Source organism: Hypanus sabinus, chromosome 1, assembly GCF_030144855.1.
Source record: "Hypanus sabinus isolate sHypSab1 chromosome 1, sHypSab1.hap1, whole genome shotgun sequence".
NCBI lineage: Eukaryota > Metazoa > Chordata > Chondrichthyes > Myliobatiformes > Dasyatidae > Hypanus > Hypanus sabinus.
The window spans coordinates 53287442-53302702 of NC_082706.1; positions in this window are offsets into that span (position 1 = coordinate 53287442).

Below are 15261 nucleotides of genomic sequence, written 5' to 3' on the forward strand. Positions count from 1 at the left end.
ATCATGGCGATTGCCATGACCCGTACAATAGAGGGGGGTAATGTTGTGTTTTTTTTCTTTCACAACGTTAGTAGGGGGGTATTTTGTGTTTTTCTTTATTTTCTATTTTTCTTCTATTCTTTTGCCTGGATGATTGGTGGGGACACACATAGCAACATGGAGACTTCAAAAAAGATTTCCCAGGATATAATGAAAGTTGAAAGATTAGGTATTATTATAGATTGGAGTAATATAAATAAAAATAATGACTCATTTATTGATTTTTTTAAGTTTTAATGTTAATGGGCTTAATGGACCAATAAAAAGAAAAAGAATTTTAACATATATTAAAAAAATGAAAATAGATATAGCTTTCTTACAAGAAACTCATTTAACGGATACAGAACATCAGAAATTAAAAAGAGACTGGGTTGGAAATGTTATTGCAGCTTCATTTAACTCAAAGGCGAGAGGAGTTGCAATTTTGGTTAATAAAAATTTACCAATTAAAATACAAAATGTATTAATTGATTCAGCAGGAAGATATTTAATTATACATTGTCAAATTTTTTCAGAACTATGGACTCTTATGAATATTTATGCACCAAATGAAAATGATGTAAAATTTATACAGGAGGTTTTTTTGAATTTGGCTAATGCACATGATAAAATATTAATAGGTGGAGATTTTAATTTTTGTTTAGATCCAGTTTTAGATAGATCAACAAAGGCTATTACAAAATGAAAAGTAGCAAAATTAACTCTATCATTGATGAAAGATTTAAATTTGATTGTTATATGGAGAAGAATCAATCCAAAAGAAAGGGATTATTCATTTTATTCAAATAGACAAAAAACATACTCATGGATAGATTTTTTCCTATTATCAACAAATACTCAAGATAGAGTGAAAAATGTGGAATATAAAGCAAGAATATTGTCTGATCACTCTCCTTTAATAATGACAATGATAATGATAGATAAAGAGGAATCAATTTATAGATGGAGATTTAATTCAATTCTACTAAAACGTCAAGATTTTTGTGATTTTATGAAAAAGCAGGTTCAGTTCTTTTTAGATACAAATTTACATTCAGTTGATGATAAATTTATATTGTGGGAAGCAATGAAAGCATATTTGAGAGGCCAGATAATGTTATACTTCTAAAATTAAGAAGGAATATATGATAGAAATAGATCAATTGGAAAAAGAGATTATAAAATTAGAAAAAGAATCTCAAAGAAATATGACAGAAGAAAAATGAAGACAACTTATTAATAAGTTAAAATATAATACACTCCAGACATATCGAACAGAAAAAGCAATTATGAGAACTAAACAGAGATATTATGAACTAGGTGAAAGATCACATAAAGTTCTTGCATGGCAGTTAAAAACAGATCAGATTTCTAAAACAATAAATGCAATTTGAACAAAAGTGAATGAAATTACTTATAAGCCTCTAGAAATTAATGAGGCTTTTAAGAATTTTTATTCTGAGTTGTAGAAATCAGAATCAAAGAATGATGACGTTAAGATAGAAGAATTTTTATCACAAATAACTCTTCCAAAATTAAATATAGAAGAACAGAAGGGATTAGGTATGCCTTTTACATTGAAGGAAGTTGAAGAAGCTTTGGGATCACTCCAAAGTAATAAATCTCCAGGAGAAGATGGTTTTCCACCTGAATTTTATAAAAAGTTTAAAGATTTATTAATTCCTCCTTTTATGGAGTTAATATATCAAGCGGAAAGAATGCATGAACTTCCAGAATCTTTTTCAACAGCTATTTTAATAGTATTGCCAAAAAAAGATAGAGACCTTTTAAAACCAGCATCATATAGACCTATTTCTTTATTAAATACCGATTATAAAATAATAGCAAAAATCTTATCTAATAGATTATCTAAATGCTTACCAAAATTAGTGCATATGGATCAAACAGGATTTATCAAAAATAGACAATCGGCAGATAATGTAACCCGGTTATTTAGTATAATCCATTTAGCTCAAAAGAGGGAGGAAATGTGTGTGACAGTTGCTTTAGATGCAGAAAAAGCATTTGATAGATTGGAATGGGATTTTTTATTTAAGGTATTGGAAAAATATGGATTAGGAACATCATTTATAAAATGGATTAAAACCTTAAATACTAATCCCAAAGCTAAAGTAGTGACAAATGGTCAAATTTCAACATCATTTCAGTTAACAAGATCAACTAGGCAAGGTTGCCCATTATCACCTGCTTTATTTGTGTTGGCAATAGAACCACAAGCTGAATTAATTAGAATGGACCCAGATATTAAGGGTTTCAGAGTTAATCAGGAAGAATACAAGATTAACTTATTTGCTGATGATGTTCTACTTTATTTAACAGATCCATTACATTCACTATGCAAATTATCTTATAGATTAGAAGAATATGGGAAAATATCGGGTTATAAAATAAATTGGGATAAAAGTGAAATTTTACCACTTACTAAAGGAGATTATAATCAATGTCGATTAATAGCTCAATTTAAATGGCCAGCAAATGGTATAAAATATTTAGGTATAAGAGTTGATAATGACATAAAAAACTTATACAAATTAAATTATTTACCACTTTTGAAAAAAATTCAGGAAGATCTTGAAAAATGGATGGCATTACCAATAACATTAGTAGGTAGAGTAAATACTATAAAAATGAATATATTTCCTAGACTACAATATTTATTTCAATCATTACCAATACAATTACCCCAGAAGTTTTTTCAAGAGTTAAACAAATATGTGAGGAAATTTCTCTGGAAAGGCAAGATGGCAAGAATATCGTTGGAAAAATTGACATGGAAATTTGATCTAGGAGGATTACAACTTCCAAATTTTAAGAACTATTACAAAGCAAATCAACTTAGATTTATTGCATCTTTTTTCGAGAAAGATAAACCGGCATGGATTAGAATAGAACTAGATAAAATAGGAGAAAACGTACCAGAAGATTTTATAAACAAATGGGAATCTAAATGGATACGGGAAAAGAAAGAATCTCCTATATTAAAACATTTGATTGACTTATGGAATAAGATAAATGTTGATGATGAGACAAAAAAATCTTTATTAGCAAAGAGATCTTTAATTCAAAGTAGACATTCCTTTCACAATGGACAATCAACTTTTATATAATTGGATTCAAAAAGGGATTAGATATATAGGGAATTGTTTTGAAGGAGGTATATTAATGTCATTTGATCAATTAAAGAATAAATATAAAATATCAAATAACACTTTATTTTGTTACTTTCAATTAAGGGCTTATTTAAGAGAAAAATTAGGTCAAACAATGTTATTGCCGAAATCTAATGAAATAGAAATTTTAATTCAAAAGGGAAATATTAAAAAAATTATATCTTGTATGTATAATTTGATTCAAAGACAGGCAATTAAACAAGGAGTCCATAAGTCAAGACAAAAATGGGAAAGTGATTTGAATATTAAAATTGAAGAAACAAATTGGTCAAGACTATGTCTTGATAGTATGACAAATACAATAAATGTTCGGTTAAGATTAGTGCAGTATAATTTTCTACATCAATTATATATTACACCACAAAAAATAAAAAAATTAAATCCAAATTTATCGGATCAGTGTTTCCGATGTAACCAGGAAACTGGTACTTTTTTACATTCGACATGGCCTTGCTCTAAAATTCAACCTTTTTGGACAAATTTAAGACTTTTACTGGAACAAATTACAGGAACACAATTTCCTCATAATCCAATATTACTTTTACTAGGTGATATTGAAGGGATAAAACCGAAACTCAAACTAAATAAATATCAGAAAGAATTTATAAAAATTGCACTGGCAGTAGCCAAAAAAGCTATTGCAGTTACTTGGAAATCGGATACATATTTAAGTATAGACTCTTGGAAGAAAGAAATCTATGGCTGTATTCCATTAGAAAAAATTACTTATAATTTAAGAGATAAATATGAAACATTTCTGAAAATTTGGAGCCCTTATTTACAAAAGACAGGATTAAATATATAGATGCTCTGAAGATGAAACAATTGGTTATTTGGGGAAAGAAATAAATATACATATTAAAGTTATTACAAATTCCATGGAGCATGTGGAGATTGTCCAACAACCAGGCATTCTTTCTTTCTTTTTTTTTCTTTCTTTCTCTTTTTTTTTCTATAGGGCTGTTAAGGGGGAGGGGGTAAGGGTTATATACATTTTTTTTCATACTTTACTTTGTTACTACTTAAAAATGCAATAAAAAAAAGTTTTCAAGAAAAAAGGAAACTTTCCCATGATGCATCACAGGGGTGCCCAAGGACAGGAGTCACACAGTGTATGGTCAAGACAGTGGAGGGATGGACGCCGATGGGATTGCAGGGAGTAAATCCACCTTCCCATCCTCCCAACACTCTGTAACCCTCCTATGACCCTCTCCCCAGAGCCCACTGCACCCCATCACCCACTCACCCTCCACTGGAACCTCCCCTACCACCACAGCACCTTCCCAGACAAACACCTGTACCCCTTCCCCCCACTATCCCTCACCTCACCCCTCATACTCCTTAACACCCCCTCCCCCACATACAACATTGCTTCGCCCTTTCACTAGTACGGGGGGGCCGAAAAGGTCACAAAGATGTAACACTTACCCAACAGGCTGGTATATGTCTAGGGGAAAAGGAGATCCAGCCACTCACCAACCCCACCTCCCGCACACGCAGGTGCTGTGGGAATCAAGTTTATGCCGCGCACACACACCATATCAAACTCACACCAGATACCGTTACGGAATACACTTTAAAGAGTTTACTAAAACTAAAAGAGTACTAGGCAATACAATATACATGAAAGAAAAGAAAAAGTAAAAGGCGCCAACTTATCAAAGTTCAGCCAGTTTAGTGCACATCTTTGTAGCTGAACCATCGAACCATTCGACCCCTCGTCACTTTCCCCCGACCTCCACGTCTTCGCACCCGGGACCACCCCCGGTGGTCAACCAAGCAGTGTAGCGCACGTCCACCTGCCTCGGTGTCTTCTTCCCGACTCCCCTGAAAACCCGCGAAAACCCCCCCAAGCTCCCAGCCTCACAAGACAAAATAACATTCCCCATTGGTTAACAAATGAATACAATCCCCATATCAGCAAGTCTAAAGCTAAACAGCTGCGAGAGAAACACTTATCAAAGAAGCATTCCTACTCTTAACAAACCAAAGAAGCCATTTTGAGAAACATACACAGGACATTGTACATTCTCTCCCCACCAGCAAATGTCATGCCCTCATGGCATTACCAGAGTTCCCCAAAGCTTCTTGCAACACACAAAACCCAACCCAGGTGCAGAAAGCAGTGACATAACTACCCAGAGCAGTAGAAATCACACTCAGTTCTCCCGGCACCACATATGACAACCGCTCCGGGGGGCACCTACTCCTCTGAGATCTCCGTACCCCTTCTGCCGACCCTTCTGCCTCACTGGGCTCCCTCTTCACCTGCGAGCCCACTGCCTCGGACACCCCAGGTCTACCTGACAGACCTTCACCCCCTCGCTCACGGGGTTTCCCCCTCACCTGTGAACCCTCCGGCTCACGCTCGGGTTCCACCCTCTCTCCCCCCCCAATGTAGGCTGCCTCTCCATCTGACCCTCAACATCTTCCCTTCTCTCACCCAACTCAGTATGGGAAGGGCCAGGAGCCTCCTCTTCTGGTACTGGAGCGCCAGCGAATGGGAACAGGGGCCACTCATCTGAGTCACCATCTTCCAAATCAGTATCCATTCCTGGGTTAAGGACCCATCCCGGCTCTTCAGCAGCAGCCTCCTCCTTTCTCCGCGCCCTCGCAGAGTCCTTGTACTAGGCGCAACCTCCCACTCTGGCTCCTTATCCACCTGCACCGCTTGACCCAGTGGCAGCAGGTGATTCCGATGGAGCACCTTGATAGGCCCATTCCCATCCTCAGGTTTCACCCGGTAAACGGGCAGATTCGGCATCTGGCTCTCTATTTCATAGGGGCTGGCCGCCCATCGATCTGCCAACTTGTGCTTACCGGGGAGTCCTAAATTCCGTAAAAGGACCCGGTCGCCCGGCAATAATTGGACAAGCTTCACCTTTTTTTCATACCGCATCTTATTTCTCTGATTTTGTTTGGTCACCACCACCTTGGCCAACTCGTATGCCCTCTGTAACTCCCTCTTCATGTCGGACACATACTTTAGATAGGGCTTCCTGGGTAATTCACCCACTTCAACCCCAAAACATAAGTCAATGGGCAACCTCGCTTCTCGCCCGAACATCAGATAATAGGGTGAGTACCCTGTAGCATCATTGCAAGTACAATTGTAACAGTAAACCAATTGTCCAATATGACGACTCCACCTGCTTTTCTGCCCAATCTCCAGTGTCCCGAGCATATCCAACAGGGTCCTGTTGAACCTCACTGGCTAAGGATCTCCCTGTGGGTGATAAGGGGTAGTCCTGGATTTCTCAACCCCAAGCATAGTCAGTAATTCATGGATAAGGCAGCTCTCAAAGTCCCGCCCCTGATCACTATGGATTCGCCTGGGAAGGCCGTAATAACAAAATACTTCTCCCATAACACCTTCGCCACTGTCGTCGCCTTCTGATCCTTAGTGGGAAATGCCTGAGCATAGCGAGTGTAATGATCGGTGATGACTAAGACATTCGCGGTGTTGTTGGTGTCAGGCTCAATCGACAGGAAATCCATACGTACCAGGTCCAGAGGTCCCGCACTCTGCAAGTGCGACAGTGGAGCCGCCAACGCTGGCAGGGTCTTCCTCTGGATGCAACGACTGCATCCCCTACAGTATTCTTCGACTTCCCCCCTCATCCGGGGCCAGTAGAACCGGTCTTTGAGTAATCCATAGGCCTTTTCCATACCCAAGTGTCCAGAATCATCATGTAAGGCCTGGAGTACAGCCTGCCGATACTTCTCCAGCAGGACCAGTTGCCAACAGCGGGGTTGGTCCAGAGGTGCAGTTACCCGGTACAAGATTTGGTTCTTTAACTTTAACCGAGACCACTTCTTCAACAACAGAGGCACGCATGGGTGTTTCGCCTTCTCAGCCAACGCCCCATCCCCCTTCTCTCCGCTCTCCACACTGTGCCAATGCCCGGGTCATTCTGCTGAGCAGCTGCCACTTCCCCCAGACTCAGTTCCGGCAACTGTTTAGTCCCCAGTGCGGTCAGGTCACAGTAAGCTAGGGGTATGGTGTCGTCAAAAACCCCCAAGTGGTCCACGGCTCGCTCCAGCCTCCCTCTTCCCTCGGCCTTCACGGTGATAGCAAACTGACACATCGCCTTCACTCCAGGGGCAGGGACACTCTCCCACTCCTCGTCCTTCTCCTGTTCCCCCGGCTCCCGACGAGACAATGCATCCGCATCGACATTCTTGCTTCCGGGGCAGTACCTCAGGCTGAAATCATATACTGACAAGGCCGCCAGCCACCGATGTCCTGTGGCATCCAGCTTAGCCGAAGTCAGGATATAAGTGAGAGGATTGTTATCCGTTCTCACCTCAAACTTGGCTCCGTACAGGTAATCACTCAGCTTGTCCACCACCGCCCACTTCAGCGCCAGGAACTCCAACTTGTGAGTGGGATAGTTTCTCTCAGATGGCGACAAGCTTCGGCTGACAAAGGCTACTGGTCTCAGTGCTTTGCCATGCTCCTGGTACAGAACAGCCCGAGACCCTCTCGGCTGGCATCCGTGTGCAGCACATATGGCTTTTGGGGATCGGCAAAAGCCAACACCGGGGCCTGGGTCAGTGCCCTTTTCAAAGATCGGAACGCCTCTTCACATTGATCATCCCATCTCGAGCCAAAAGGTTCCGCCGGGTTCCAGTATCCTCCAGCGTCCTGCCTCTGGTTCCCCGTCCTCTTCTTCCCCACCGGGGGATAGCCACACAACAGCTGAGTCAATGGGTGACACACTTTGACGTATCCTTTCACAAATCGCCGGTAATACCCACAGAACCCCAAAAATGAGCGCAGAGCGCTCACTTTCTGGGGTCTCGGCCAGGTGGTCACGGCCTCTATCTTGTTGGATCAGTAGCCACTCCCTCTCGCGAAATGATATGGCCAATGTAGTTAACCGACGACTTGCAGAACTGGCATTTGTCCAGGGAAAGCTTCAACCCTTCTTCATTAAGCCGGCCCAACACCTTCAACAGCCTCTCCTCATGTTCCTCCAAAGTCGATCCAAACACCATCAAATCGTCCAGGTACACCAGCACCTCCAACAGATTCATATCCCCCACAGTTCTCTCCATGAGCCTCTGGAAGGTGGCTGGGGCCCCCGATATGCCCGGGGCATTCGTTCCAACTCAAAGAACTCCAGCGGGCAGATAAAGGCTGTCTTCATTTTATCGCCCTCACTCATCGGGATCTGGTAATACCCACTTCTTAAATCCAGCACACTGAACCACTTCGCACCGCTCAGGCAGGCCAACGCATCCTCGACTCTTGGGACAGCATATTGATCAGGGACAGTTCGCCGATTCAACGTCCTGTAGTCAACACACATGCGCACTCGCCCATTCTTCTTCCGTGCCACCACTATTGGGGACGCATAGGGACTTCGGGACTCAGCTATGATTCCGGCCTCCTTCAACTTGCACAAGTGCTGTCGCACGTCCTCAACATCTGCCGGAGCCAGCCGCCGGGATCTCTCTCGGAACGGGGTGTCCTCCGTCACCCGGATGGTGGGGTGAGTGCTTTTGGCGCAGCCAACTTCAAACTCGCCCCGAGAAAAAACAGCTTCCATCTTCAGCATCTTCTCCACTAGCCGGTGTTTCCACTCCGGCGACACAGGGGAATCCCCGAAGTTAAAGGCTTCAGCGGTCAGCTCCCTTCAATGCTCCAACCCCTCCCCGTTAGGGGCCCTCACTGGTGCGCTGGACATTACCGTCACCGGGAACAGACGTGCCAGCGGCATTCCCCTCTTAAAGGTGATTTCTCTTGCCGTGGTGTTCCTGACACTTATAGCTATACGCCTCGCATGTACCACCCCTGGTCTCTGCACTTCGGGCCTCACCAGCGCCCCCGCCGGAAATCGTGTCTCCCCTTCAAGATCGTCTGGGGCGTCTACTAACAGGGCTTCTCCCGTCGGCACTCCTGGGAATCTGGGGGTCCCCATCACTAGTGCTACCTCCCCGGGTCGGATCACCTTGGGCCTCGCCTGCGTACACCACACCGTCCCTCGGTTACACTCCGGGTCCAGCCCTTGGGAGGCAACCCCTTCTGCCAGCACTGCTCGAAACACTGGATGCACCGAGAGGGTCTCCAGAAAGTCTTCCCCCCCCACTTTCTCCTTACAAGCTCCCAGGAGCCGTCGCACAACGGGGGAGTTAGTCCCCACCAGGAGGGCAGAACCACCGGTTTCCACCGGATCAGGACACACCAACACCAACGTCTCAATAGCTTCCGACACTCCCACATCGCCCTCCGAGAACTCCAATCTCACCGATAGGTACCCATCATACGGGTAGTCACCCTCGCTCACACCCCAAATCTGCAGGGCGTCAAATGGGGTTACGGGCAAATGCTTTAGATATTGATTGTAGAAAGACCGGTACAATAAGGTCTCCTGCGATCCCGTATCAAGAACGGCTTTCGCGTAAACTCCCTCTATCCGTAGACCCACTCTGGCACGGGATCCTACCAGCCCATCCGGAATAGAGGCGTGGGCACCCGGTGGTCTTCCGGCTGATCTCTGGGAACGTGTTCCTCCAGATGCTCCAGTCCATTCCCTCACTGAGCCTCTCCTAAGTTTCCCGACACCTCTCCCTTTTTAGTCATAGGGGGGGCTTGTCCTCCGCGGGACTCCTTGTCTCTCACAATCCCACAACAAATGTCCCTCCTCTCCACAGCTATAGCACACCGTTGGCAGACCACAATCCCGCCTGAAATGCCCCTCTTTCCCACAGTTAAAGCACACTCTGCCTGCCGCCCCTCCTCTCCCAGGACGGCTCCCGCTCCCAACCCACTGCACTGGTCGCCCCCGGGAGTGGGTCACTCCCCTGTCCTTCCCCTCCAGAGGGGGGGTCCCTACTCTCCTGGGGGTTTTCAGTCCTCCACCCAGCCACCACTTCCTGTATCGCTGAGGATCGCTCCCGTAGGCCCGAGCCCCTTTTCTGCCCCAACGCTCTCTCTTCCTCTCGCACCTCTCTGATCAGTTGCCCGAAGGATGGAAGGGGGTCTTTCCTATAAGCCTGCCGGATAGTCCACGCTACCTTGTCCTCCTCCAGGGAGCCACTGAATATCTGACTCATCCTCACGCTAGCCACGTCAGTCGCCTTCACTACCCCCGGCGCCGCAGCCCCGTAAGCATCCCCTCCATCCTAAATATGTACTCGGAGAGCTTTTCCCCCTCCATTGTTCCAGGCGTTGGAATTCTGCTAAAAGCAACCCCTGACAACCCAAACGCTCCCTCCAAAACTTCTAGGCAGTCCTCCACTGAGGCCCCAGGCTTTTCAGCTTTCAACTCCCGGACTGTTTTGGCTGCCAAACCCCTCAAACTTCCCAGCAATCGCTGCCTCTTCTCCTCCTCCGAGCCTGGCCACCCCTCTAACATCAAAGACGTATGCTCGATCCAGGTCTCATAGTCCACCTCCCCATCCGGAGTAGGCTTGGCTCCGGAGAACACCCCCAGCTTCAGCCGTGGCCTCTTGGCCACTCCCACCAGGGAATTAAGTGCGGCTGCCAGCTCCGAGGCTTCCACCCTACCTGGGGAGCGGGGCTTAGTCACCACTCCCTCCTCCCACCTCCCTTTACTAGTGCCAGCCACCTCTCTGGGGTCCACCTCTAGCTCCTCCTCCGATGTCTCCTCAGCCTCATCCTTGTAGGAGTGGAGCCCCCACGGCCCCTCCTCCCCCGGTACACTGACCGTCGCCGGCAGTTCCACCGTCCTGACTTCAGCACTCGTACGAACCAACACCCAGCTAGACTCTACCTCTTTACCACACCGTCTAGCTACCAATTCTACCTGCCCAATACCCTTCACCGAACTTAAACCCCTCACTATCGCGTCTCCCGAAACTCGAAAATCCACTCCGCTCACTACGCATGCGTACTGTACTGGTACACCTTCAAACTGGCACCAACAAAAAATCTTATCTCTGTCCATCTCCGCTCTGCTGCCTGCGCGATTCCACAGCCCCTGACAATCCAATCCGGGACGAGCACCCCACAAATGTAACACTTACCCAACAGGCTGGTATACAGAGACAGGAAGAGGTGTAGAGAATGGTGGGCTTGGTGTCATAGAGATGGGGAGGGGTGTAGGAGAGTGGAGCAGTCTACAGAGACAGGAGGAGGTGTAGAGACTGAGGGGAGTGTGGTGTTATAGAGACAGGGAGAGGTGGAGGGACCACAGACACCCCCTTATGATGAGATATAGATCGGGGGTGATGGTGAGAACGCTAACGCTGGAAAAAGTTGGGACACTGCTGAGAAACCACTGTGAACTCAGGAGGCCTGTCACTGGCAGACTCTGGGGGTGGGGGAGACACAGTAAAGGTTATTCAGCCCATCGAGCTCACTCTCCTACCCCATTCTGTCACTGAACATTCTCCTAGCTCCTGGCGCTGTCCGTTCCCAAAATCATAAAGTGCAAAGGATCTGATCCCCTGCTCGCCCTTGAAGTCTCGCCACCCTGTGGATCCTTACCCGATCCAAATGGACAACAAATACACCACAGAAACCTGTTTCCCAGACCCCACTGGGGGTTCCCTGCCATGATCTCGCTCCCGACAGACTGGAGTACAGTTGTGTCCGTCTCCCATCAGTCAGCCGGTGGATGGGACGGACACCTACAGAAGTGCAGGGAGTAAGGTGGGGTTGCAGAGACATGGACGAGTTTAGAAACTGAACAAGTTACAGGATGGGGAAATGTGTAGAGCTGGACCCACCGTTGCACCAACACTCCATCTTCCACCAACGCTTCATCTTCCTCCGTCGCCGTCCCGATCCAAACAAAGCTACTTCCGCATTCACCGGGACATTCCGGGCGGACCCTTGCTGCCTACTCCATTGGACCAACCGGGAGCCACTCATCAGTGTACCGGTTTCTGAGTGGACAGAAAGGAGGGCGGGACAGCTTGGTGCCGGGACTCGAACTGTGATTGGTTCCAGTAGAGAGGGGCGGGGATGTGGGTCGTGCCGCTGTGGGGAATCAGGTTCGGGTCAAACAGACGGAACTGGCGAAGGGGAAGACTCGGTTGTCAGACTTTTCTCGTCAGTCAGTCAGTCTCGTTGGTCAGGCCTCCAATCCAACTGTAATTTATTTACTTACTTTTTTTTACTCTTTTTCTTCGAATATAATGAGACGTTCTGGGCGGGGTCGGGGTCGGGGTCGACAGCCCGCCCCTGCATTTCTAATGACCAGCACTGTTTATTGTTCTTGGGTTAAAGTGGTTTGTGGGATGGGTCCAGTTCATTTATTGTTACATTTTAGCTTGGATTATAGTTTTTTGCTTGTGTATTTGTGGGTCACCAGAACTGTAACCGGGGTGTGTGATGGTCACCTCCCCCGTCTGTGTGAGATTGTTTGGGTTCACTCTCCGGGTCATGGTGCCTCGTTTGTTTCGTGTTTATCACAATAAGTGGAGGGGGATGGAAGGGGCAGTGTCGAGATTCACCCCCAGCAGCTGCGTAACAGAGGACTCTCTGATCGACGGGCTGTTCCCGGGGACGCACACGGAGACCAACATCCGGTGCTGCTGGCAGATCAGCAACTCGGTCAAAGACGCCCTTTGGTCGGGCTGAAACTTGATGGTCTACCAGCACACGGAGATGTCCGTGGGGGAATGCTGCCGACTGGCACATTCTCGGCTGCAGGAGTACGTGCTGAGGGACGCACTCAAACTCGGTGCAGCCACCGCAAGGGCCCGGTGGGGAAGGACCACAGTCTAGGGTTCTTCTCCCGTGGGAGTTGAGGGGTTGGGGGTATACCCCCTGAATGTAAATATGAAAGAACAAAGTGCCACGTGGGCGGCAAAATGTTTGAACTTTGAAAATGTAAAGACAGTAATGGTACCAACTGTAAAGAATTTAAAGTCTTTGAATAGTTATTGTATATAAGTTTAATAAAACCGTTGTTGAGTGCAAGAGCGTCTGTCATTATGGACCAAATGCTCGGCACAATATTATATGTTGTGTGGAACTGCTGCTGCTAAGTTACGCAAACACGAGGAAATCTGCAGATGCTGGAAATTCAAGCAACACACACAAAATGCTGGTGGAACGCAGCAGGCCAGGCAGCATCTATAGAAAATAGGTGCAGGAATAGGCCATTCGGCCCTTTAGCCAGCACCGCCGTTCTAAATGGCCTACCCCTTATTCTTAAACTGTGGCCTCTGGTTCTGGACTCCCCCGACATCGGGAACATGCTTCCTGCCTCTAGCGTGTCCAATCCCTTAATAATCTTATATGTTTCAATAAGATCCCCTCTCATCTAAATTCCAGTGTATATAAGCCCAGTCACCGTAATCTTTCAACATATGACAGTCCTGCCAACCCGGGAATTAACCTCGTGAACCTAAGCTGCACTCCCTCAATAGCAAGAATGTCCTTCCATAAATTTGGAGACCAAAACTAAACACAATGCTCCAGGTGTGGTCTGACCAGGGCCCTGTACAGCTGCAGAAGGACCTCTTTGCTCCTATACACAACTCCCCTTGTTATGAAGGGCAACATGCTTTCTTCACTGCCTGCCGTACCTGCATGCTTACTTACAGTGTCTGATGTACAAGAACACACAGATCTCTTGTACTTCCCCTTTTCCTAACTTGACACCATTCAGATAGTAATCTGCCTTCCTGTTCATGCCGCCAAAGTGGATAACCTCACATTTATCCACATTAAACTGCATCTGCCCACTCACCCAACCTGTCCAAGTCATCCTGTATTCTAACATCCTCCTCGTATTTCACACTGCCACCCAGCTTTGTGTCATCTGCAAATTTGCTAATGTTGCTTTTAATCCCTTCATCTAAATCATTAATGTATATTGTAAATAGCTGCGGTCCCAGCACCGAGCCTTGCAGTACTCCACTAGTCACAGCCTGCCATTTTGAAAAGGACCTGTTAATCCCTACTCTTTGTTTCCTGTCTGCCAACCAATTTTCTATCCATGTTAGTACCCTACCCCCAATACCATGTGCTCCAATTTTGCCCACTAATCTCCTATGTGGGACCTTATCAAAGGCTTTCTGAAAGTCCAGGTACACTACATTCGCTGGTTCTCCCTTGTCCATTTTCATAATTACATCCTCCAAAAATTCCAGAAGATTAGTCAAGCATGATTTCCCCTACTTAAATCCATGCTGACTCGGACCAATCCTGTTACTGCTATCCAAATGTGCCGCTATTTCATCTTTTTTAATTGACTCCAGCATCTCCCGTGTGCCTCCATAGTCCCCTTTGTTCAATTGTAATACTGACACTGCCAATTTTCCCTTCTCCCTATCAAATTGTAGATTAAAACATCATATTATGGTCACTACCTCCTAATGGCTCCTTTACCTTGAGTTCCCTTATCAAGTCCAGTTCAATACACAAAATCAGATCCAGAATAGGAAGAAGCACTGTTGACGTTTCAGGCAGAGACCTATCGTCAGCACTAACCGACAAACTTCACCTGTGAGTTGGCTGGTGTGATATACTGCACCTGGTGCTCCCGGTGTGGCCTTTCATATATTGGAGAGTCCCAACACAGACTGGGAGACCATAAGACAAAAGAGGAGAAGTTGGCCATTTGGCCCAACGAGTCTGCTCCGTCATTTTATCATGAGCTGATCCAATCTCCCCTTTAGTCCCATTCCCCCACCTTCTCACCATAACCCTTGATGCCTTGACTACTCAGATACCTATCAATCTCTGCCTTAAGTACACCCAATGACTTGGCCTCCACTGCCACCCATGGCAACAAATTCCACAGATTCACCACCCTCTGGCTAAAAAAATTTCTTCGCATCTCTGTTTTGAATGGGCGCCCTTCAATCTTCAATTCATGCCCTCTCATACTAGACTCCCCCACCATGAGAAACAACTTTGCCACATCCACTCCGTTCATGCCTTTCAACATTTAAAATTTTTATGAGGTTCCCCTTTCATTTTTCTAAACTCCAAGGAGTACAGTCCAAGTGTGGTCAAACGTTCCTCATATGTTAATCTTCTCATTCCCGGAATTATTCTAGTGAATCTTCTCTGAACCCTCTCCAACGTCAGCACATCCTTTCTTAAATAAGGAGCCCAAAACTG